The 25305-nt window shown below is 47.2% G+C and overlaps 1 long non-coding RNA gene and 1 other non-coding gene across 2 annotated transcripts; both read left to right on the top strand.

Annotated features, from left to right (window-relative positions):
- The first annotated feature begins 470 nt into the window (after positions 1 to 470).
- On the top strand, positions 471 to 24957 carry LOC139266648 (uncharacterized). The gene is made up of 3 exons (XR_011593752.1): positions 471 to 697; positions 7344 to 7480; positions 23809 to 24957. It is a non-coding gene; the product is annotated as an uncharacterized lncRNA (long non-coding RNA).
- Positions 7464 to 7535, top strand: trnaq-cug (transfer RNA glutamine (anticodon CUG)). The gene has a single exon. It is a non-coding gene; the product is annotated as a tRNA-Gln (tRNA).
- Positions 24958 to 25305: the final 348 nt, after the last annotated feature.

A 25305-nucleotide genomic window follows, 5' to 3' on the forward strand; every position in this document is an offset into this window, starting at 1 on the left:
CCTACTTCCTTTAAAACCCTGGGATGGAAACCATCTGGTGCTAGGGATTTGTTATTTTTTAGTGCCATTATTTTCTTCATTACTGTTGTTTCACTTACATTCATTTTATTGAGTCCCTGTCCCTGATTTAGTTTCCTTGGAATTTCTGGCATGCTATCCTCTTCTTTTACTGTAAATGCTGACGCAAAGTAATTATTCAACATGTTCGCCATTTCCTCATTGATGACACTGTATCACCGCTTTGAGTTTTCAAGGGGTCAACATTGCTCCTGACTACCTCCCTTTTCCTAATATAATTATAAAAATAATTGTGTTGATTTTGATACTTCTTGCAAGTTTCCTGTCATACTCCCTTTTTGTAACTCTTACTATCTGTTTTGTGACCCTTTGCTATTCTTTGCATCTTTCCCATTTGCCAGGATCTTTGATACTTTTTGCATTTTTGTATGCTTTGGGACAGATTTTCAGCACCTCACCACCCGCTGGCACCGACTGCCACCCACTGCCGTCGACATTCCTCCTGAAGATCCATTTTCGGGGTGGCCTGGAGCGGGTGGGAGGGGAGAGCCGCTGGGAACCGCCCGCTGCCGAGTGGCGCAACTGAGCTCCCGCCCACTGAGCTCCCAGATTTGTGTGGGCGGGACTCGGCAGCAGAACGGGGGTGGACCGCTGACTGCAGGCTGGTCTGTCCCCAACGGTGAGTATGAAGAACCTGAAAAAAGTTAAGTGAACATTTTAATACTTTTTTTCAACAGCGACTTACCTGGATGGGGTCCCCTGAAGGTCTTCGGATAATTTTTTAATTTTTTGCTGCTTTTTTTTCCAGGTCTTCGACCCTCTGTGGGCCCGACTCCATCCTCGATGGCACTTAGGCGGCAAGTGCCTCTGCTGCTGAGAATGCAACCTCCTGCCCGCTGTCGCCCAGATTGGCAGTGTACATCTTCCATTTGCCACCCGCTGACCTTTGAGGGACTTTCTTCATTAATATCCCACCCAAATTACCGTCCGGTACTTCGGTGGTCATCGGCGGCACTTGGGCGGGCGGAGACCTTGCTGAAAATCGGCCCCTTTATCTTTTAGTTTTATGCTGTCACTTACCTCTTTAGTCGTGCATGGCTGTTTTTTATTTGGCAAGGAGAGCTCTTGCCCCTCATAGGTATAAACTAGTTCTGTATCACCTTAAATTGTTTTGGAACATCTCCCACTGGTCATCTGTCATTTTACCCATTAACAGATTGCCCAGTTTACTGTGGACAGTTTCTGTCTCATCTCTTTGGAGTGGGCCTTAACCAAATCTAGAATCTTAGTAGCTGTTTAGCATTTCTCCCTTTCAAACGCTATATTGAACTCAATCATGTTATGATCGTTATTGGATAAATGTTCACGTACAGTTAAGACTGTTAACTAAATCTGACTCATCTAATATGACATGCCCCCTTGTTGCCTCGATGAAGGAAGGACAATATATTTCCAAATCAGGATGATGTGTGACTTGGACGGGCATTTGGAGGTGATGATTTTCCCATGTGCCTGCAGCCCTTGTCCTTCTAGGTTGTGGAGGTTGTGGATTTGGGAGATGCTGTCGATGAAACCTTAGCGAGTTGCTGCAGTATCTAAGATGGTACACACAGCAGCCATGGTGTGCCGGTGGTGGAGGGAGTGAATATTTAAGGTGGTGGATGGGGTGCTAGACAAGTGGGCTGCTTTGTCCTGGATGGTGTCGAGCTTCTTGAGTGTTGGAACTGCACTCATCCAGGCAAATGGAGAGTATTCCATGACACTCCTGACTTGTGCCTTGTAGATGGTGGAAAGGCTTTGGGGAGTCAGGAGTGAGATACTCGCCACAGAATATCCAGCCTCTGACCTACTCTTGTTGCCATGGTATTTATGTGGCTGGTCCAGTTAAGTTTTGGTCAATGGTGACCCCCAGGATCTTGATGATGGGGGATTCGGCGATGGTAATGCCGTTGAATGTCATGGGGCAGTAGTTAGACTCTTTCTTGTTGCTGATAGTCATTGCCAGGCACTTATGTGGCCAGTTAATTAGGATAGTTGATAGGTAGTTGAAAGCTACTTAAGACCCCTCCATTGTCTCTGATTTGTCCCAGCATTCAATATTGGATGAGCAGCAATGTCCTCAAATGAAACATTGGGAAGACCAAAGCCATTGTCTTCAGTCCCCGCTACAAACTCCATTCCTTAGCCATTGACTCCATCCCTCTCCCTGTCTGAGGTTGAACCACACTGCTCACACCTTGGTGTCGTATTTGACCAGGAAATGAGCTTCCGGTCCATCATATCCGCTCCATCGCCAAGACTGCCTATTTCCACCTCCGTAACGTTGTCCGTCTCTCGCTCTGCCTCAGCTTATCAGCTGCTGAAACCCTCCTCCATGCCTTTGTTACCTCCAGACTTGACTATTCCAAAGCTCTCCTGGCCGGCCTCCCATTTTCCATAAACTTGAGCACATCCAAATCTCTGTTGCCTTTATCCTAACTCGCATCAAGTCCTGTTCACCCATCACCCCTGTGCTTACTGACCTACACTGGCTCTCGGCCCCACAATGCCTCAATTTTAAAATTCTCATCCATGTTTTCAAATCCCTTCATGGCATCGCCCCTCTCTATCTCTGTAACCTCCTCCAGCCCTGCAGCGCTCCGAGAACACTGCTCCTCCAATTCTGGTCTCTTGCACATCCCCCCCTGATTTTAATTGCTCCATCATTAGCTGCCATTCCTTCAGTTCCTTCCCTGAACCCTCTCTGCCACTCTTCCTCTCTCTCCTCCTTTAAGATGCTCCTTAAAAACTACATCATCTGTCCTAATATCTCCTTACCTGGCTCGCCAGAAAATTCTATTTGATAACATTCCTAAGAAGTGCTTTGGGATGTTTTACTACGTTAAATGCACTATATATATGTGAGTTGTTGTTGTTGATTAATAATTTGGAGATTCATTCAGGAATTTTACTGATAATTTCACTCTGCTCTGCTCGAAGTATTGCACTCCATTGGGGATATTGCTTCCCCAACAGCAATTCCTTTATTCTTCTGCTATGAAGAAGAGAAGGAAGTAATTAAAAAAGGTTAATTTGGAGGCTCATGGAATGAAGCACCATAGAAGGTGTCCCATTCCTACATACACATACCCACTTACCATGATGTACTTCTGAATATCAGTGTCACAGAGGCTGTGTATCTCCCTGGAAGCTTTTCGGGAAACATGTCAATTGCTGGCTGAAGACCTGTAGCCCATTTCCATCAGGAGAATAGCATTGTTTAGATCAGCCATGGTCACCTTTGCTTTGAATTGCTTTGTGTCTGGATCCTTCCAGGCAGCATCAAGTGACCTTTGCCACATTACTTTGGCAGAAGCTCATCATTGTATCAAGAAGGTCGATGATGCTCTTTTCAGCAGGGCTGCACAATTCATATTCTTCCCAATGGAAGCAGAGAACGAGAGCTATCAAATTCTATAACTAGTAGTGTTCCCATAGGTGCAAGGAATGCAATTGACAGAACACATTGTGGCTCTCAAAGCTCCTATGTCAGTCCCCTCAATTTTATTGACAGAAAATGCTTTGATTCAATTGATGTGCATCTAGTGTGCAATGCCAAATACCCTATCCTGCATGTCAATGCCATATATCAAGGAAACCGTCAAGATGCTTTTGTCCTATGCCAATTCATCATACCAACCCTCATGACTCAGAGACATCTTTCAGTATGGTTGATTAGTGATCAGAGCTATCCCCTGCAGTTATGGCTCAGGCACCCAGTAGGCTTCCCCAGATAGAGGGGAACAAAAAATATAATCAGGCCCATGCCACTACAAGAAGTGTGACAGAGCAAAGTATGGGCATTCTTAAATCTTTTAGATGTCTGGATAATTCTGGCCTATCAAAATATTTTGAGAATGCACATGATGCTGAAACTACATATGATGAGCCTTGTCCCATTTTTGCCAACCTTCTGTTGCCGTCTCCCACAGACTCTCCTGTCTTTGCCTATGCTGCCTAAGGCTTCCTCCTGCAGACTGAGTTTTCAGTGATAGCACTCTACCCTGGTTGCCTTTCTCATGCAATGGTTATGGACAAGCTTTTCGTTTGGAGGGAGAAAAGTGAATGTTAGAGGCACGTAAGAGGCATGAACATGTCCCATATAATTGTATGCATCACTTGATGACGAGAGGAGCAGGTGCATTGTTCCTATAAATAAAATGTCACTGTAGACTGGCAGAAGCTCTTGCACCAGGCTATGTGAGCTGACAGAGTGGTTGTTAGATAAGATGATGCTTGAGAAGTTTGCAGAAGTTTTATTTTGCATAAGTGAATTTATCTAACAGCCAGATGCTAAGAAAAAATAAGATAGGCAAGTGAAGCTGTATGAGCAGTAGATGTGTATTGGCAGTAGATGCCTATTGGCACTGGTGGGTTGAGTTACCTTAGCTGTTCCAGGTGTGCAGAGGAAACCCTTCAAGGACACCCTCAAAACCTTCTTGATAAAGTGTAACATCCCTACCCGAACTTGGGAATCCCTGACCCAAGACTGCCCAAAGTGGAGGAAGAGCATCCGGGAGGGTGCTGAGCACCTCGAGTCTTTTCGCCGAGTTCATGTAGAAACCAAGCGCAGACAGCGGAAGGAGCGTGCGGCAAACCAGGCTCCCACCCACCCTTTCCTTCAACCACTGTCTGCCCTACCTGTTACAGAGACTGTAATTCCCACATTGGACTGTACAGTCACCTGAGAACTCACTTTTAGAATGGAAGCAAGTCTTTCTTGATTTTGGGGGACTGCCTATGATGATGAGCTGTTCCTGAGGTAACTGAACGTCTTTCAGCACTGTGTGACAGTTCTTGGGATGGTGGAGATTTGCTGACTACTTCTGCCACCTCCCTCCATACAGCATGAACCACCTTCTAGAATGGAATAGAATGAATTATATGGGGCTTCCTGCCCTCTGTGCCAACAATCCTAATCTTTCAACTCTCACATCTGTGAAGAGGAGATCCACAAATTCATCAGAGGATCTGGGGACACTTCTAACTGCCGACGCTCCCGAGGCTGCTGAACTGCCACGCAATTTGGCCACTGCTGTCTGCTTCTCCTCCTTCTTTAAATTGCTGCAACCTACATGGCAGCTCTGAGTTTTCTTCCCTCCCAGTGGCAGTAAACCTATCCATCCATGGTCAATTGGAACCCATGGAGATAAAGCAAACAACAGTGAAGGGAGAACAGCCCTCCAGAGGCTCCATGGGATCCACCACAGAAGGATTTGGGAACCCACCATGTTTTCTTTCCATACTGTTGCAATCAAGATTGCTCACCATCAAGACAATCAGAGGGAATAGCCTGATATGTTCCCGCCCTGTCTGGCACCTCTTTCTCAGACCGAAAGCAGTTTTCTTTGCTGTCTTCTGCTCTGGTACTGTATTTGACAACTGTAGTTGTAATTTTTATTATTCATTCATTGGATGTGGGCGTCACTAGCAAGGCCAGCCCTAATTGCCCTCGAGAAGGTGATGATGAGTCACCAGTCTGTATGGTGAAGGTACCCTCATAGTGCTGTTTGGGAGGTAGTTCCAGGATTTTGACTCAGCAACTATGAAGGAATGCCGATATACTTCCAAGTCAGGATGGTGTGTAACTTGGAGGGGAACTTGGAAGTGGTGGTATTCCAATGCATCTGCTGTCCTTGTCCTTCGAGGTGGATAGTATTGATAGAGGATTGGCTAACGAACAGAAAACAGTTGGGATAAATGGTTCATTCTCAGGTTGGCAATCAGTAACTAGTGGGGTGCCGCAGGGATCAGTGCTGGGACCCCAACTATTTACAATCTATATTAATGACTTGGAAGAAGGGACTGAGTGTAACATAGCCAAGTTTGCTGATGATACAAAGATGGGAGGAAAAGCAATGTGTGAGGAGGACACAAAAAATCTGCAAAAGGACATAGACAGGCTAAGTGAGTGGGCAAAAATTTGGCAGATGGAGTATAATGTTGGAAAGTGTGAGGTCATGCACTTTGGCAGAAAAAAAAATCAAAGAGCAAGTTTTTACTTAAATGGAGAAAGATTGCAAAGTGCTGCAGTACAGCGGGACCTGGGGGTACTTGTGCATGAAACACAAAAGGATAGTATGCAGGTACAGCAAGTGATCAGGAAGGCCAATGGAATCTTGGCAAATCTTGATGATCTTATCGAAACATATAAGATTATGAGGGGGCTTGACAAGGTGGATGCAGAGAGAATGTTTCCACTGATAGGGGAGACTAGAACTAGGGGATATAATCTTAGAATGGCTGCCCATTTAAAACTGAGATGAGGAGACATTTCTTTTCTCAGAGGGTTGTAAATCTGTGGAATTCGCTGCCTCAGAGAGCTGTAGAAGCTGGGACATTGAATAAATTTAAGACAGAGATAGACAGTTTCTTAACCGATAAAGGAATAAGGGGTTATGGGGAGCAGGCAGGAAAGTGGACCTGAGTCCATGATCGGATCAGCCAAGATCGTATTAAGTGGCAGAGCAGGCTCGAGGGGACGTATGGCCTACTCCTGCACCTATTTCTTATGTTCTTATGGTAAGATCACGGGTTTGGAAGATACTGTCGAAGAAGCCTTGGTAAGTTGCTACAGTGTATAATTATAGTCAGCAAATACAGTAGAGGAGACAAACATAATAAACTGTAGATCAGTGCAAGCTAGGATCAGGATAGGCTAGGAGCAGGGGGAAAACAAGTCAAGGCAGTGCTAAGAACAGAATAGGTTAAGACTTGTCAGAAGTGGGTCATGACTATCTCTCATCCATTTGTTCTGCTCCTCTCCCCCATAGCTAGAAATTTCTTGTCCTGCCTGTTCGCTCGACTCTCCTGGCTACCATTTGGCCTGCCTGCTAGCCTGACCATTGGGGCTACCAATTCCAGGTTGACGTATTCCTGAAGGTCTGGTCACGTTGATTATGTCACTTTCAACATGTGACACCTGATTACAAGGCATCCTCCTGCAGTTTGCAAATTTTACTGCATTATTGCCCCGCAGTTTTTAATGCAACCTGTTTTAATTGTAGTTCAATCTTCATTAGTAGCTTCAAAACATGCAAGAGTAAATACTTGGGATCCAGTATCTGGGTAATAAAATTGTTTTTTGAAATGAAATTGATTAGTTAATCAAGCTGTGCAATTTCAGGGCAATGCTTTACTTATTTCCTGCTGTGAAGGCTGTGATAGTTACAGTAATGCCAATCCTAGTGTCTCAAAAATCATGTCAAAAACTTAAAAATCATGAGTTGCTATTTTTTTGTTTATAAATCTAATTACTGACTTTATTCTTCTTTAATTGGTCGTAGGTCTTTGCAAAAACTACGGTGCTGAAATTGCAGTCGGAGGCTTCCCGCCGACGAAAACCTCCGACCAAGAAAAAAGATGCACAACTACCAGAAGTCGGTCCCCACACTGAGAATTATGTCGGTTCCATGGTGTAATGGTGAGCACTCTGGACTCTGAATCCAGCGATCCGAGTTCAAATCTCGGTGGAACCTGTTTTAGCCTGAGATCAGTAGTGGGGAAAATGTTGGAATCAATCATTAAGGATGAAATAGCAGCGCGTTTGGAAAGCAGTGACAGGATCGGACCAAGTCAGCAGGGATTTATGAAAGGGAAATCATGCTTGATGAAGCTTCTGGAATTTTTTGAGGATGTAACTAGCAGAATGGCCAAGGGAGAACCAGTGGATGTGGTGTATTTGAACTTTGACAAGGTCCCGCACAAGAGATTGGTGTGCAAAATCAAAGCGCATGGTATTGGGGGTAATGTACTGACGTGGATAGAGAACTGATTGGCAGACAGGAAGCAGAGAGTCGGGATAAACTGGTCTTTTTCAGAATGGCAGGCAGTGACTAGTGGGGTGCTGCAGGGCTCAGTGCTGGGACCCCAGCTCTTTACAATATACATTAACGATTTAGATGAAGGAATTGAGTGTAATATCTCCAAGTTTGCGGACGACACTAAACTGGGTGGTGGTGTGAGCTGTGAGGGGGACGCTAAGAGGCTGCAGGGTGACTTGGACAGGTTAGGTGAGTGGAAAAATGTATGGTAGATGCAGTATAATGTGGATAAATGTGAGGTTATCCATTTTGGGGGCAAAAACACGAAGGCAGAATATTATCTGAATGGCGGTAGATTAGGAAAAGAGGAGGTGCAACGAGACCTGGATGTCATGGTACATCAGTCATTGAAAGTGGGCATGCAGGTACAGCAGGCGGTGAAGAAGGCAAATGGTATGTTGGCCTTCATAGCTAGGGGATTTGAGTATAGGAGCGGAGAGGTCTGACTGCAGTTGTACAGGGCCTTGGTGAGGCCTCACCTGGAATATTGTGTTCAGTTTTGGTCTCCTAAACTGAGGAAGGACGTTCTTGCTATTGAGGGAGTGCAGCGAAGGTTCACCAGACTGATTCCAGGGATGGTTGGACTGTCATATGAGGAGAGGCTGGATCAACTGGGCCTTTATTCACTGGAGTTTAGAAGCATGAAAGGGAATCTTGTAGAAACATATAAGATTCTGACGTGACTGGACAGGTTAGATGCGGGAAGAATGTTCCCGATGTTGGGGAAGTCCAGAACCAGGAGACATAGTCTTAGGATAAGGGGTAGGCCATTTAGGACTGAGATGAGGAGAAACTTCTTCATTCAGAGAGTTGTGAACCTGTGGAATTCCCTGCCGCAGAGAGTTGTTGATGCCAGTTCATTGGATATATTCAAGAGGGAGTTCGATATGGCCCTTACGGCTTAGGGGATCAAGGGGTATGGAGAGAAAACAGGAAAGCGGTACTGAGGGAATGATCATCCATGATCTTATTGAATGGCGATGCAGGCTCGAAGGGCCGAATGGCCTACTCCTGCACCTATTTTCTATGTTTCTATGTTTCAATCTGCAGAGCCCAAGAGCATAGGGCCGAATAGCCTGCTCCTGCACCTAATTTCTATGTTTCTAAGAGTGGTCTTGGAGGAAGAGGTTTCAATTCATGGGGCACTGGCACCAATGCTGAGGAAAGAGGGAGCTGTTCCATCGGAAGGGGCTCCACTTAAACCGGGCTGGGACCAGCGTCCTGGCGAATCGAATAACTCGGGCTGTAGATACTGCTTCAAACTAAAAAATGGGGTGGAAGGAACAGGTGAGAGGAAATTTAGATTTCTAAAGAGAAAGGTGAATGCAATTGAGCAGTGTAACAATTTGGGTAAACATAAGCAGAGTGCGACAGGAAGGGACAGAGAGTTTAATGGTAGCAATGCAGCAGAGAATAAGGGCAAAGCAGGGAATAATGGCAAAAAACATAAATTAACGGCTCTTTATCTGAATGCACGGAGCATTTGTAATAAGATAGATGAACTTGTGGCACAGAGATAAATTAGTTCGGTCTAATAGCCATTATAGAGACGTGGTGCAAGGTGACCAATATTGGGAACAAAGGGCCCGAATTTGGTCAGAGTACTGCCTACAGCCGTCGAGGTACCACCCGATAAATATTTTCTTTGAAAGATTCCTCACGTACCGCCCATCTGCTGCCCAGATCCTGCCCGGCGGGAGTTTCCTCCGTGAAGTACCGCAGCACAACTTCTTGCTGCCCGTCCATGCCGGAGGCTCCAATAATGGGATTTTCCTTATGCACGATCCTCTGAGATCATGCTCCCGCCCGCCAGAACAACCGCTGGCAGAAAAATGGTCTGAGCTGGCTGTAAACAGGGCGCCAGGGAGAATCGTTCAGAGTGCTGCAGCGCTGCACATCCCGAGTAGTGTCATATGCTGCACCATTATCAGAGGCTCAGAATCAGTTCTCAGATCGACCTTAAACGGCACAGAATGACTTCACAGATGTAAATGAAAAGTACTCCGTTTAAGGGCAGGTGTGGTATAGGAAGCAGCAATGAGTTCCGAAATGCAGTAAAGGCTCCATGGAGATGCTCTATAAGGGTTTTTAGACCATTGCAGGCAGAACAGAGTTATTGACAGAATGTGAGTGCACAGCTGGTATGAGCTTATGTCATAAAGTATATCGGCAATAATGAAATCATGTAATGCTCTGTCAGGTGGCAGGATGTGATAGTGAGAACAGCATGAGCTCAAGTATATAAGATGGAAAAAGATATATAATGGACTGCAAGGTCACTGAGGAACATATCATATTGGGGTGGGATTCCATGATGTTGGACCTGCGAAAATGTGACTGAAGTGCAAGTCTTAATGTGTGCCCTCCAAGTTGTGCAACTGTCTCTCATTCAATGGCAGCCTTCCTGCATTGGTCACTCTTACTTGTCGTAGCTCAATCGCCTGATGACAGGACCCATTAAAGAGTCGCATCATATATGGACGGCAAGACAGCGGTATACCTGAAGGAGATTTGCGAGAGGGATGGAGTACAAAAGCAGGGAGGTCCTTCTGCAACTGTATAGGGTATTGGTGAGGCCGCACCTGGAGTACTGCGTGCAGTTTTGGTCGCCTTACTTAAGGAAGGATATACTGGCTTTGGAGGGCGTACAGAGACGATTCACTAGGTTGATTCCAGAGATGAGGGGGTTACCTTATGATGATAGATTGAGTAGACTGGGTCTTTACTCGTTGGAGTTCAGAAGGATGAGGAGTGATCTTATAGAAACATTTAAAATAATGAAAGGGATAGACAAGATAGAGGCAGAGAGGTTGTTTCCACTGGTCGGGGAGACTAGAACTAGGGGGCACAGCCTCAAAATACGGGGGAGCCAATTTAAAACCGAGTTGAGAAGGAATTTCTTCTCCCAGAGGGTTGTGAATCTGTGGAATTCTCTGCCCAAGGAAGCAGTTGAGGCTAGCTCATTGAATGTATTCAAGTCACAGATAGATAGATTTTAACTAATAAGAGAATTAAGGGTTATGGGGAGTGGGCGGGTAAGTGGAGCTGAGTCCACGGCCAGATCAGCCATGATCTTATTGAATGGCGGAGCAGGCTCGAGGGGCTAGATGGCCTACTCCTGTTCCTAATTCTTATCTTCATCACTTCTTGGTCCTGTGAATAAAGGTTCAGGTCATGGAGTGACCTTGTCCATAGAATGTGCCTCATGTGGATTTGTGGTATTGTGTAAGGACTTTACATTGGCGACGAGAAATGGGAATCAACGACCCATGAGAATGGCCACCGGCAGCACAGATGAACAGTACTGTGTTGGTGAGGACTAGGATGATTTCATTGAGAGGTTCCAGCAGAGTTTTGTCACGAAGGACTGGCTGGGAGACGCAGCGGCCGACAAGCGAAGGGCTCATCTGCTGACCAGCTGTGGACCTAAGACTTACGCGCTCATGAAAGACCTGCTAGCACCCGAGAAGCCGGCGAACAAAACCTTTGAAGAGCTCAGCAAACTAATCGGCGAGCACCTCAAACCGGCGAGCAGCGTACACATAGCCCGACACAGATTCTATACCCACCGACGTTGGGAAGGACACAGCATACCGGATTTCGTTGTGGACCTCCGGCGCTTGGCCAGCCTCTGTAAATTCACAGACGCCTGCAGGGGGGAGATGCTAAGGGATTTCTTTATTGAGGGCATTGGCCATGCTGGGATTTTCAGAAAGCTAATTGAGATCAAGGACTTGACCTTGGAAGCGGCGGCGTTGATAGCTCAGACTTTTATGGCCGGGGAGGAGGAAACCAAGATAACATACGCGCGCAATTCTGCCTCCAACGTGGTGATGGATCAGGGAATCAATATCATGAATGCGACACAGAGCCCCGCAAGCAGGCAAGGGCAGTTCGAAACACCAGGCAGCAATAGACCCAAGAGTAAGTCTCCAACAGAGACAATGGCAGGCTGAACGGACATTTATGACCCCCCAGTGGACAGTGCAGCCCGGGATGGGGCCATTGACACCCACTAACAGGGTGCTCAAGAGCAGTCAAAGGAACAGTCAGCGAGGGTGCCTTGTAACAGCTCTTTTGTTCACAACAATGGGAATCTCAGTTCATGCTGGAGGTGTGGGGATAGACATGCTGCCAGGACTTGCAGGTTTCAACAGTTCGTCTGCAGAAATTGTAACCTCTGTGGCCATTTAGCCAGAATGTGCAGAAAGCCTGTAACCAGGCTAATATACGAGGCGGATGAACCAGATGATGAGTCTGTGAGGCAGGAGGACGCTTGGGGCAAATCAAGGGATGCTGAAGTTCAGCGGGTTCATGTGGCAAACATTCACAGCTCATATACCAAAACGCCACCCATGATGATGAAAGTCCTATTAAACGGCATTCCTGTATGCATGGAGCTGGACACGGGGGCCAGCCAGTCACTCATGAGTGTCCAACAATTCGAAAAGCTGTGGCCACTCAAAGCTAGCAGACCCAAACTAAAACGCATTGAGATGCTATTGCGGACGTATACCAAAGAAATCATTCCAGTGCTAGGCAGTGCAATGTTGGCAGTCACACACAATGGATCGGTGAACCGGCTGCCGCTCTGGATTGTCTCGGGCAATGGTCCCGCACTGTTGGCGAGGAGCTGGTTAGCTGAGATGAACTCGAAATGGGGGATGTGCACGCCATGTCATCTGTGGATGCTCGCAGGTCCTACAGCAATTTGAATCACTATTTCAACCTGGCGTCAGCATGTTCAAAGGTACCAAAGTAGTGATACACATCACCCCGGACGCCAAACCAGTGCACCACAAAGCCGGAGCTGTGCTCTATGTGATGCGGTAGAAAATTGAAAGTGAGTTGGACTGGTTGCTGAGAGAGGGCATCATCTCGCCCATTGAATTCAGCGACTGGGCGAGCCCCATCATTCGCGTCCTAAAAGCGGATGGCTCGGTCAGGATCTGTGGCGAGTACAAGGCCACTATCAATCGGGTGTCCCTACAAGACCAATACCCGCTCTCGAGAGCGGAGAACCTTTTTGCCACGCTGGCAGGCGGCAAGCGGTTCACCAAGTTGGACCTCACTTCAGCCTATATGACCCAAGAACTGGCCGACAAATCTAAACTACTGACCGCCATCACCACGCAGAAGGGACTGTTTGTTTACAACAGGTGTCCGTTTGATATTCGATCAGCGGCCGCGATTTTTCAAAGAAACATGGAAAGCCTGCTCAAATCCCTTCCCGGAACAATTGTATTTCAGGACGACATCCTCATCACCGGTCGTGACACCGAGGAACACCTCCACAACCTGGAGGAGATGCTACGGCGACTGGACCGGGTAGGCCTGCGACTCAAGAAGTCTAAATGTGTGTTTTTGGCTCCTGAGGTTGAGTTCCTGGGCAGGAGGGTTGCTGCAGATGGGATTCGGCCTACCAAATCCAAAATGGAGGTGATTCGACGAGCACCCAGGCCCTGTAACACATCAGAGTTGCGTTCATTTCTGGGACTCTTGAACTATTTCGGGAACGTTCTGCCGAACTTAAGCACATTATTGGAGCCGTTACACGTGCTCCTGCGTAAGGGTTGCAATTGGTTTTGGGGGGACTGTCAGGAACGGGCTTTCAATTGGATGCGGAACCTACTTTGTTCAAATAAGTTGTTGACCCTGTACGACCCCTGTAAGAAATTGGATCTGACATGTGATGCATCGTCCTATGGGGTCAGGTGCGTGTTGCAGCAGGGTAACGCTGAGGGCCAACGACAACCTGTGGCTTATGCCTCCAGGTCGCTCTCTCAAGCAGAACGGGGATATGGGATGGTTGAGAAGGAAGCACTCGCATGTGTCTATGGGGTGAAAAAGATGAATCAGTACCTTTTTGGCAGGAGGTTCGAATTAGAAACGGACCACAAGCCATCAACATCCCTGCTGTCAGACAGCAAGGCTGCCAATGCCAATGTGTCAGCTCACATACAGCGATGGGCTCTCACGCTCGCTGCGTATGACTACACCATCCGGCACCGGCCCAGCACTGAAAATTGCGCTGACGCGCTCAGCAGGCTTCCACTGACCACCACTGAGGGGGCAGCAGAGCAAAGCGTTGAGATGGTCATGGCTGTCAATGCCTTTGCAGCGCAGGCTCCCCCATCACATCCCGCCAGATCAAAATCTGTACCAACAGAGATCCCCTCCTATCCTCGATTAAGGAATGTGTCCTGACTGGGGATTGGGCGCCCGCACACGGAGCATGCCCTGAGGAGGTCAGACCATTTCACAGACGGATGGATGAGCCCTCCATCCAAGCCAACTGCCTACTATGGGGCAGCCGGGTAGTCATGCCCCAGAGGGGCAGGGAAGCATTCATCAGGGAACTCCACAGCGAGCACCCAGGCTTCGTGCTGATGAGGCCATAGCCCGGTCACATGCGTGGTGGCCGGGAATTGATTCAGACCTGGAACACTGTGTTCGCAGGTGCACGACATGTGCCCAGCTGGGCAATGCCCCCAGGGAGGCACCGCTCAGCCTGTGGCCCTGGCCCACCAGGCCATGGTCACATATTCACGTAGACTACATGGGCCCGTTCATGGGAAAAATGTTTCTCATTGTGGTTGATGGGTACTCGAAATGGATTGAGTTCATCATTTTGAATTCGTGCACGACATCCACCACTGTGGAGAGTCTGCGCGCGGTCTTTGCGACCCACGGCTTGCCGGACATCCTTGTTAGCAATAATGGCCCATGTTTCACAAGCTACGAATTCCGGGAGTTCATGTCGGGTAATGGCATCAACCTTGTCAGGACAGCACCGTTCAAGCCAGCCTCCAATGGCCAGGCGGAACTTGCGGTCCAAATCATAAAACCAGGCATGCTCAGGATTCAAGGACCCTGCTTCAATGCCGCCTATCGCGCCTCCTGCTGGCCTATAGGTCCCGACTGCACTCGCTCACGGGAGTCCCGCCCGCGGAGCTACTCATGAAACGAACACTCAAAACTCAGCTGTCCCTCATTCATCCAGTCCTGACCGACATTGTTGAGGGCAAGCGCCAGTCCCAAAACGAGTACCATGACTGAAATTCAGAGGGAGATGTATAGAAATTGATGACCCCGTATTTGTTCTCAATCACGCTTTGGGGCCCAAATGGTACTGTAATAGACAAAGAGGGGAATAGGTCATAGTGGTTAAACTTAACAATGGGCAGATATGCCGCAAGCATCTGGACCAAATAAAAAAAAGGTTCAGCATAGACACTGAGGAACCTGAGGAAGATCAGGAGATGGTATTCACACCACCGCCAGTGAACGAGCAATAAGAACATTCAGCAGCAATCACAGTCCCTGCGGTCAGCCCGGACAGGCCAGAATCACCACAGGTGACAGACACTCATACCAAGGCTCAACAACCAGAGCCCCAACTGCGGCGCTCCACGAGAGAGCGCAGACCACCCGAGTGACTTAACCTATGATCCCAATAAGATGTTGACGGGGAGGTGATGTCATGTATGTAACCTTTATGTAACAACACTGCAATATTGTATATACGTAAGAAATGCACACCTTGACCACAGGGGTGAACTTGTGGGAGACACTCCTCACCTGGTCATCCAGGTATATAAAGGGAGGTCCCACGCAGGGTCATCACTTCTTGGTCCTGTGAATAAAGGTTCAGATCATGGAGTGACCTTGTCCATAGAATGTGCCTCAAGTGGATTTGTGGTATTGTGTAAGGACTTTACAGGTAATGCAATAATCGTGGGGGACTTTAATAAAGGAACATAGAAACAGAAAATAGGTGCAGGAGTAGGCCATTTGGCCCTTCGATCCTGCATCGCCATTCAACAAGATCATGGCTGATCACCCACCCCAGCACCTCCCCCCACACACCCCCGACCCCCCCAGCCGCAAGGACCACATCCAACTCCCTCCCGAGCACATCCAATGAACTGGCATCAACAACTATCCGTGGCAGGGAACCCCACAGGCCAACAACTCCCCGAGTGAAGAAGTCTCTCCCAATCCCAGCCCTAAACAGCCCACCCCCCATCCCAAGAGCGTGCCACCCTCCGGCTCCGAATCCACCCAACACCGGGAACACTCCCCCCGCACCCAACCCGCCCCGTCCCGTCAGATTCTTTCCCAAATGCCGAACACCCCCGGATGTCAAGCCCCCAGCCCCGGCCACCCCGGAGCCACGCCCCCGCGACGCCAACCACACCACATCCACCAACCGCCATCTGCGCAGTCAACCTGTCCACCCAACTCTGAACACTCCCCGCACCGAGGCACAGAGCCCCCAGGCCCGCCCCTCCAACGCACTTCGCCCCCCCAGACCTTCGCTGCAATGTGGCCCCTCCTGTCCCCCGTCCTGGGTTTCTCAGCCCCCCACCTCCACCACTCTCCCCTCCATCCCCCGCCCCCGTCTCCCCTCATCTTCCCTCTGCCTCCCTGCACAGGTTCCCATCTTGGGGGCGGTAACCTTTTGGGGCAGGGAATTTTAGCCCCCAGCGTGGAAGTCCTGCTCCCGCCGCAGAATTGGCTTTACCACCCCTCAATGGAAGTGGAGTGCAATTTCCCACACTGCACTTCCCTTGGGGACAGTTACCGGGGCACGACTGGATGCTCCTGCGACAGTTTGAACTAGTGCTCTCCAATCTCTGTCTTGTGACAGTTTGAACTAGGTTAGGTGAGTGGGCAAATGCATGGCAGATGAAGTATAATGTGGATAAATGTGAGGTTATCCACTTTGGTGGTAAAAACAGAGAGACAGACTATTATCTGAATGGTAACAGATTAGGAAAAGAGGCGGTGCAACGAGACCTGGGTGTCATGGTACATCAGTCATTGAAGGTTGGCATGCAGGTACAGCAGGCGGTTAAGAAAGCAAATGGCATGTTGGCCTTCATAGCGAGGGGATTTGAGTACAGGGGCAGGGAGGTGTTACTACAGTTGTACAGGGCCTTGGTGAGGCCACACCTGGAGTATTGTGTACAGTTTTGGTCTCCTAACTTGAGGAAGGACATTCTTGCTATTGAGGGAGTGCAGCGAAGGTTCATCAGACTGATTCCCGGGATGGCGGGACTGACCTATCAAGAAAGACTGGATCAACTGGGCTTGTATTCACTGGAGTTCAGAAGAATGAGAGGGGATCTCATAGAAACATTTAAAATTCTGATGGGTTTAGACAGGTTAGATGCAGGAAGAATGTTCCCAATGTTGGGGAAGTCCAGAACCAGGGGTCACAGTCTAAGGATAAGGGGTAAGCCATTTAGGACCGAGGTGAGGAGAAACTTCTTCACCCAGAGAGTGGTGAACCTGTGGAATTCTCTACCACAGAAAGTTGTTGTGGCCAATTCACTAAATATATTCAAAAAGGAGTTAGATATAGTCCTTACTACTCGGGGGATCAAGGGGTATGGCGAGAAAGCAGGAATGGGGTACTGAAGTTGCATGTTCAGCCATGAACTCATTGAATGGTGGTGCAGGCTCGAAGGGCCAAATGGCCTACTCCTGCACCTATTTTCTATGTTTCTATGAACTGGTGCTCTCCACTCTCTGTCCTGTGACAGTTTGAACTGGTGCTCTCCACTCTCCCGTCCCGCGACAGTTTAATCTTCATATAGACTGGACAAATCAAATTGGTGAAGGTAGTCTGGAGGACGAGTTCATGGAATGCATTCGGGACAGTTTCCTAGAACAATATGTCATGGAACCAACCAGGGAACAGGCTATTTTAGATCCTGTATTGTGTAACAGACAGGGTTAATTAGCGGTCTCATAGAAAAGGATCCTCTGGGGCAGAGTGATCATATCGTGATGGAATTTCGCATCTCGTTTGCGAGCGACTTGCCTAAATCCGAAACTAGAATCTTAAACTTAAATAAAGCCAATTACATTGGTATGAAGAGCGAGTTGGCTAAGGTAGATTGGAAAAATAGATTAAAAGGTATAGCGGTTGATAAGTAGTGGCTAGCATTTAAAGAAATATTTCATAATTCTTAACAAAAATACATTCCATTGAGGAACAAAAACTTCACAGGAGAAGTGATCCATCAATGGCTAATTAAATGAGTTAAGGATAGCTTTAGATTAAAAGAAGAAGCTTATAATGTTGTGAAGACTAATATTAAGCCTGAAGATTGGGAGAGTTTCAGAAACCAGCAAAGGATGACCAAAAAATTGATAAGAAGGGAAAAAATAGACTGAGGGAAAACTAGCAAGAAATATAAAAACAGATTGTAAGAGCTTCTACAAGTATGTAAAAAGGAAATGAGTAGAAAAAGTAAACATTGGTCCCTTGGAGACTAAGGCAGGAGAAGTTATGGGGAATAAAGAAATGGCAGAAACATTAAACAAATATTTTGTATCTGTCTTCACAGTAGAAGATGCAAAAAGCATACTTAAACTGATGGGCAACCAAGGATGTAATGAGGGCGAGGAACTTAATGTAATTCATGTCAATAGAGAAAAAGTACGAGAGAAACTAATGGGACTAAAAGCCGACAAATCCCCTGGACCTGATGACCTACATCCTAGGGTTCTAAAAGAGGTGGCTGCAGAGATTGTGGATGCATTGGTTTTGATCTTTCAAAATTCCCTAGATTCTAGAATGGTCCCAGCAGATTGGAAGGTAGCAAATGTAACACCGTTATTCAAGAAAGGAGGGAGAGAGAAAATAGGGAACTACAGGCTAGTTAGCCTGACATCAGTCGTTGGGAAAATGCTGGAATCCATTGTTAAGGAAGTGGTATCAGGGGACTTAGATAGGCAGGGTCAACATAGTTTTATGAAAGGGAAATTGTGTTTGACAAATTTATTATATAGAAACATAGAAAATAGGAGCAGTTGTAGGCAATTTGGCCCTTCGAGTCTGCACCGCCATTCAATATGGTCATGTCTGATCCTCTCTCTCAACACCATATTCCTGCTTTTTCCCCATACCCCTTGATGTCTTTTGTGTCTAGCAATCTATCTATCTCCCTCTTCAATATATTCAGTGACATGGCTTCCACAGCCTTCTTTGGTAGAGAATTCCACAGGTTTATCACCCTCTGAGTGAAAAAATTTCTTCTCATCTCGGTCCTAAATTTCCTCTCCCATATCCTGAGACTGTGACCCCTTGTTCTACACTTCCCAGCCAGGGGAAACATCCTCCCCGCATCTAGTCTATCCAATCCAGTCAGAATTTTATACGTATCAATGAGATCCCCTCTCATTCTTCTAAACTCCAGTGAATACAGGCCTAGTCGACCCAATCTCTCCTCATACGACAGTCCTGCCATCCCAGGAATCAGTCTGGTGAACCTTCGCTGCACTCCCTCTATGGCAAGTATATCCTTTCTTAGGTAAGGAGACCAAAACTGCACACAATACTCCAGGTGTGGTCTCACTAAGGGCCTGTATTCTTCCTTGCTCCTGTACTCAAATCCTCATGCAATGAAGGCCAACATACCATTTGCCTTCCTAACTGCTTGCTGCACCTGCATGTTTGCTGTACAAGGAAACCCAGGTCTCTCTGTACATCAACACTTCCCAAGTCATCACCATTTAAATAATATTTTGTCCTTATGTTTTTCCTACCAAAGTGGAGCTTTTTGGGGATGTAACTAGCAGGGTAGATAAAGGGGAACCAGTGGATGTAATATTCTTGGATTTCCAAAAGGCTTTCGATAAGGTTCCACATAAAAGGTTATTACACAAGTTAAGGGCTCATGGGTTTGCAAGTAATGTATTAGCATTGGCCATTGGCAGGATAGATGCACCAGCGTCAGTGTTCTTGCTCAGGCTGGCATCCCCAGCATCGAAGCATTGACCATACTCGATCAGCTCTGTTAGGCGGGCCACATTATCCGCATGTCCGACATGAGACTCCCAAAGCAAGCACTCTACGCGGAGCTTTGGCGTGGCAGGCGGGCCCCAGGTGGGCGTTTCAGGGATGCCCTCAGAGCCTCCTTGATAAGGTGTGGCATACCCACCAACACCTGGGAATCCCTGGCCCATGACCACCCAGAGTGAAAATGGAGTATCTGAGAGGGCGCTGAACACTTTGATTCCTATCGCCGAGAACAGGCGGAGACCAGGCACAGACAGTGGAAGGAGCATGCATCAGCCTGGGTTCCCCGCCCACCCTTTCCTTCAACCACTATCTGCCCCACCTGTGGCAGAGACTGTGGGTCCCACATTGGACTCTTCAGTCACCTTGGAACTCGACTCCGAGGGATTGCCTATGATGATAATGATTAGCATGGATAGAGGATTGGTTAACGGACAGAAAACAGAGTAGTGATAACTTTTTCAGGTTGACAGGCTGTAACTAAGTGTGTAGGCAGTAAGGTGGCAGATGTAGTATAATGTAGGGAAATGTGAGGTAATTCACTTTGGTAGGAAGAATGGAAAAACAGAATATTTTAAATGGTGAGAAACTATTAAATGTTGGTGTTCAGAGAGATTTACGTGTCCTTGTACAAGAAACAGAAAGCTAGCATTCAGGTACAGCAAGCAGTAAGGAAGGCAAATGGTATGTTTTCCTTTATTGCAAGGGAGTTGGATTATACCAGTAAGGAAGTCTTGCTACAATTGTACAGGGTCTCTGTGCACAGTTTTGGCCTCCTTATCTAAGGAAGGATATATTTGCCTTGGAGGCAGTACAACAAAGGTTGACAAGATTGATTCCTGGAATGAGAGGACTGTCTTATGTTGAGAGATTGTGTAAAATGGGCCTATGCTCTGGAGTTTAGAAGAATGAGAGGTGATCTCATTGAAACATACAAGATTCTGAAGGGGATTGACAGGTTAGATGCTGAGAGATTGTTTCCCCTGGCTGGACTGTCTAGAACTAGACGTCATAGTCTCAGAATACGGGGTAGGCCATTTAAGACAGAGATGAGGAAGAATTTCTTCTCTCAGAGGGTTTTGAATCTTTTGGAATTTTCTGCCCCAGAGGGCTGGGGGTGCTGAGTCTCTGAATATATTCAAGACTGAGGTAGATAGATTGTTGGAGTCCAGGGGAATGAAGGGATATGGAGATCGGACTGGAAAGTGAAGTTGAGGTCGATGATCAGCCACGATCTTATTGAATGGTGGAGCAGACAAAGAGCTGTAAGGCCTACTCCTGCTCCTAACAAAGAAATGGCAGACCAATTGAACAAATACTTTGGTTCTGTCTTCACGAAAGAAGACACAAATAACCTTCCGGAAGTACTAGGGGACCGAGGGTCTAGTGAGAAGGAGGAACTGAAGGATATCCTTATTAGGCGGGAAATTGTGTTAGGGATATTGATGGGATTGAAGGCCGATAAATCCCCGGGGCCTGATAGTCTGCATCCCAGTGTACTTAAGGAAGTGGCCCTAAAAATAGTGGATGCATTGGTGATCATTTTCTAACACTCTACTGACTCTGGATCAGTTCCTATGGACTGGAGGGTAGCTAATGTAACACCACTTTTGAAAAAGGGAGGGAGAGAGAAAGCAGGCAATTATAGACCGGTTAGCCTGACATCAGTAGTGGGGAAAATGTTGGAATCAATTATTAAGGATGAAATAGCAGCGCATTCGGAAAACAGTGACAGGATCGGTCCAAGTCAGCATGGATTTATGAAGGGGAAATCATGCTTGACAAATCTTCTGGATTTTTTTGAGGATGTAACTAGTAGAGTGGACAAGGGAGAACCAGTGGATGTGGTGTATTTGGACTTTCAAAAGGCTTTTGACAAGGTCCCACACAAGAGATTGGTGTGCAAAATCAAAGCACATGGTATTGGGGGCAATGTACTGACGTGGATAGAGAACTGGTTGGCAGACAGGAAGCAAAGAGTCGGGATAAACGGGTCCTTTTCAGAATGGCGTGCAGTGATGAGTGGAGTGCTGCAGGGCTCAGTGCTGGGACCCCAGCTATTTACAATGTGCATCAATGATTTAGATGAAGGAATTGAGAGTAATATCTCTAAGTTTGCAGATGACACTAAGCTGGGTGGCAGTGTGAGCTGTGAGGAGGATGCTAAGAGGCTGCAGGGTGACTTGAACAGGTTAGGTGAATGGGCAAATGCATGGCAGATGCAGTATAATGTGGATAAATGTGAGGTTATCCACTTTGGAGGCAATTGAAAGTTGGCATACAGGTACAGCAGGCGGTGAAGAAGGCAAATGGTATGTTGGCCTTCATAGCTAGGGGATTTGAGTATAGGAGCAGGAAGGTCTTATTGCAGTTGTACAAGGCCTTGGTGAGGCCTCACCTGGAATATTGTGTTCCTAATCTGAGGAAGGACGTTCTTGCTATTGAGGGAGTGCAGCGAAGGTTCACCAGACTGATTCCCGGGATGGCAGGACTGACATATGAGGAGAGACTGGATCAACTGGGCCTTTATACATTGGAGTTTAGAAGGATGAGAGGGGATCTCATAGAAACATATAAGATTCTGACGGGACTGGACAGGTTAGATACGAGTAGAATGTTCCCGATGTTGGAGAAGTCCAGAACCAGGGGACACAGTCTTAGGATAAGGGGCAGGCCATTTAGGACTGAGATGAGGAGAAACTTCTTCACTCAGAGAGTTGTTAACCCGTGGAATTCCTGCCGCAGAGAGTTGTTGATGCCAGTTCATTGGATATATTCAAGAGAGAGTTAGATATGGCCCTTACGACTAAAGGGGATCAAGGGGTATGGAGAGAAAGCAGGAAAGGGGTACTGAGGGAATGATCAGCCATGATCTTATTGATTGGTGGTGCAGGCTCAAAGGGCTGAATGGCCTACTCCTGCACCTATTTTCTATGTTTCTAATTCTTATATTCTTATTTGATGCGATCTGCCAGGGTTTGTACAGTTATTAGAAGTGAAAAGTTTGGTAAAAATTAAACGTTACTATGGGTGCAGCATCCAAAATCCGGAGTTCCGGAATCTGGACTCCAGACCGATTGGTGGCAGGATCGTCCGGAATCCGTAAAATGTCCCGGAATCCAGTCCCCGCCGACCCCGAGATGCCGCCGCTGCCCGACCTCGGGCCTCACCTCGGGCCTCACCTCGCCACCGCAGCCGAACCTCGGGCCTCGCCTTGTCGCCCCTCACCGCCTGACCTCGGGCTTCACCTCGCCGCCCGACCTCGAGCCTCACGTTGTCGCCTGACCTCGGGCCTTGCCTCGCCATACCTCACCGCCCGACCTTGGGCCTCGCCGCTGCTGCCCGGCCTCGGGGCCTCCTCGCCGGCCTGCCCGAACTCCTCCATGGCGGCGGGACTCGCCCGAACTGGTGACCCGAACAGCTGTTTGGTGAGTACTCCCCTCCCCTGAGCTCGGGTATTTCCGGATTCGTGTCGTCAGAAAGACATTCCAAAATCCGGCAAATCGCAAAATCTGGAATGGCCTCGGACCCGAGGATTCCGGATTTGGGACGCTGCACCTGTATTTTAAAACATTTTAAGTTGCATTGCCGGTGTGAAGTGATTTCATTATCCAGACACCTGAGCTAGTCGTAAAATTTTATGGCTTTGGAGTTGGTTAGGGTCAACAAAGTGCTTGTAAACATCTTATCTGTGCTCCCCAGATTTAAGGTGTAAGATTTGAATTAGTGAACAATACCCTATCTCCAAAGCAGACATCTGGTCCTGCTTCCAAAGCAGGTCGGTGGTCTCTGCAGAAAACCTGAAGTTTCATTTTCATTTTTGTTTTCAATTTGGAGTAAAATGGCACATACTGCCAGAGAATGTGCCACGACAGGCGGTGGTGTTGCCACTCTGAGGGAGTTATCGGAGTTAGAGTAAAGGGTCATGCTCTTGCTGGGAATCAGTAGTGGCAGTTCAATGTCTGGTGTCCAATCAGACATTGGAATAAGGAAAGGCGAGTGGCTCTGTTTTGCTGTATGTTTAAAACTGTAAGGTGTGAGTGGAATATCAGCTTCTGTGATGTGGCAGATCGTGCTTCACCTTTGTAAATGTTTATTGTTTCCTTCCAAAAGGTGGATAGCTGTCTTCATGCACAGGGGATGAACAGTTCAGCCAGTCTGTGGCTGCAGAGGGCATTGGGGAAGGAGTTACGGATGCAGTTTAAGAGTAAGTGAGGCGGAGGAGGAGGAGGAATTAGTGGAAAGACAGGGTAACGACCCTGCACACCACCTCTCCATCTCCTGGCCCCTCTGACTCTGTGCAAGGCACAGATGACTGTGGTTCCACAGCCAGACACCAACCTGATCCTGCTTCTCCCACCTGCTCTGCAGTAAGATGTTTAAAGCAACAACATGACATAGAAGCTCAGGTGCAACAAATTGAAGGGTTGAGGCAAGAGATGCTTACTCTTCATGGATAGAAACTTGACTCTATTGCCTCTATTAGTCAGGGAATTGATGTTCTTCGGAGCAATTTATGCAATAAGGTGGACAGGGCTTCACAAAGCTTTTCACTTGCGATGAGCCATGTTCATCTGGCGCTTGAATCAGATTATTGAGGCTCTCATTCCACTATCACAGTTGAAACCTGCGCTTAATCAGATTAACGAGTCTCTCATTCAACTGTTGCAGTTGAAGACAGCAGCTTCTGCTGCCATTAATTTGACTCCCGCAGAACCCGCTTTGCCTGGCCCCAGCGCAGGCCATCGAGGCAGCAGCTCTGCCAATTATGTTGGAAGCAAATGTTGTCTTTTAGCAGCAGCAGCAACCCTGTCACGAGCCAACTGTTGAAGGGCAAGAGATGGTACACAGGGTCTTTCAATAGGCATGAGAGGGCTCTGGTCACGGAGAAGGGGAAAGCGCAGGATACAGTGGGGTGCCACTTTTTGCACAATCCGCCTCCTTTGACCCTTAGGCACAGATGCGAGGGAGTATATGTGTCAATTCTTTAATGTTTTATTTGAATGTTGGTGTTGTGTTAGTTCTTAAAATTTATATTGCATTTAACCAATTCATTTCATATGGCCTATAGTCATTTTAAAGTTTTTTCAACTTTTTTTATTAACAACCAATTTATTGTTGCAACTGTTTAAAAAGTAGAAAATAACCAGTTTATATCTTAAATGTAAAGCCTTTATTGCACTAAAAAACCCAAAAAGTCACTTTAAACTGTTTAAATTTTTTTATCAGCCAATTTATAATTGCAAATGTTTACCAAGTAGAAAATAGCTAGCTAACAATTTGTATTTAAAAACTAAAAACATCAGAAAAGTACATCAAAAGTCTGATGCTGCAATAAAAGTTCACTGTTTTCACTTTAAATTGTGTATGTTCTTTTCTGTGCCTTGCTGGAGTAGGGGGAGGGAGGGGGTGACACAATCATCACCTTGTAAAAGTTTTGGCTATTAGCTGTTCTCTTGCAGCTTTGCTTTCGGCAGCAGTTGGCTCCTCCCCATCACGCCTGGCCACAGGGATATTACCATCTTCAGTTTCCTCCATTTCAGCAGGGAGCTCATCTGCAGGGTTAAGGGTCAGTCCTTCCCCCAGGGCAAAGTTGTGCAAAGCGCAACA

Source organism: Pristiophorus japonicus, chromosome 1 (genome assembly GCF_044704955.1).
Source record: "Pristiophorus japonicus isolate sPriJap1 chromosome 1, sPriJap1.hap1, whole genome shotgun sequence".
NCBI classification, from domain to species: Eukaryota; Metazoa; Chordata; class Chondrichthyes; family Pristiophoridae; genus Pristiophorus; species Pristiophorus japonicus.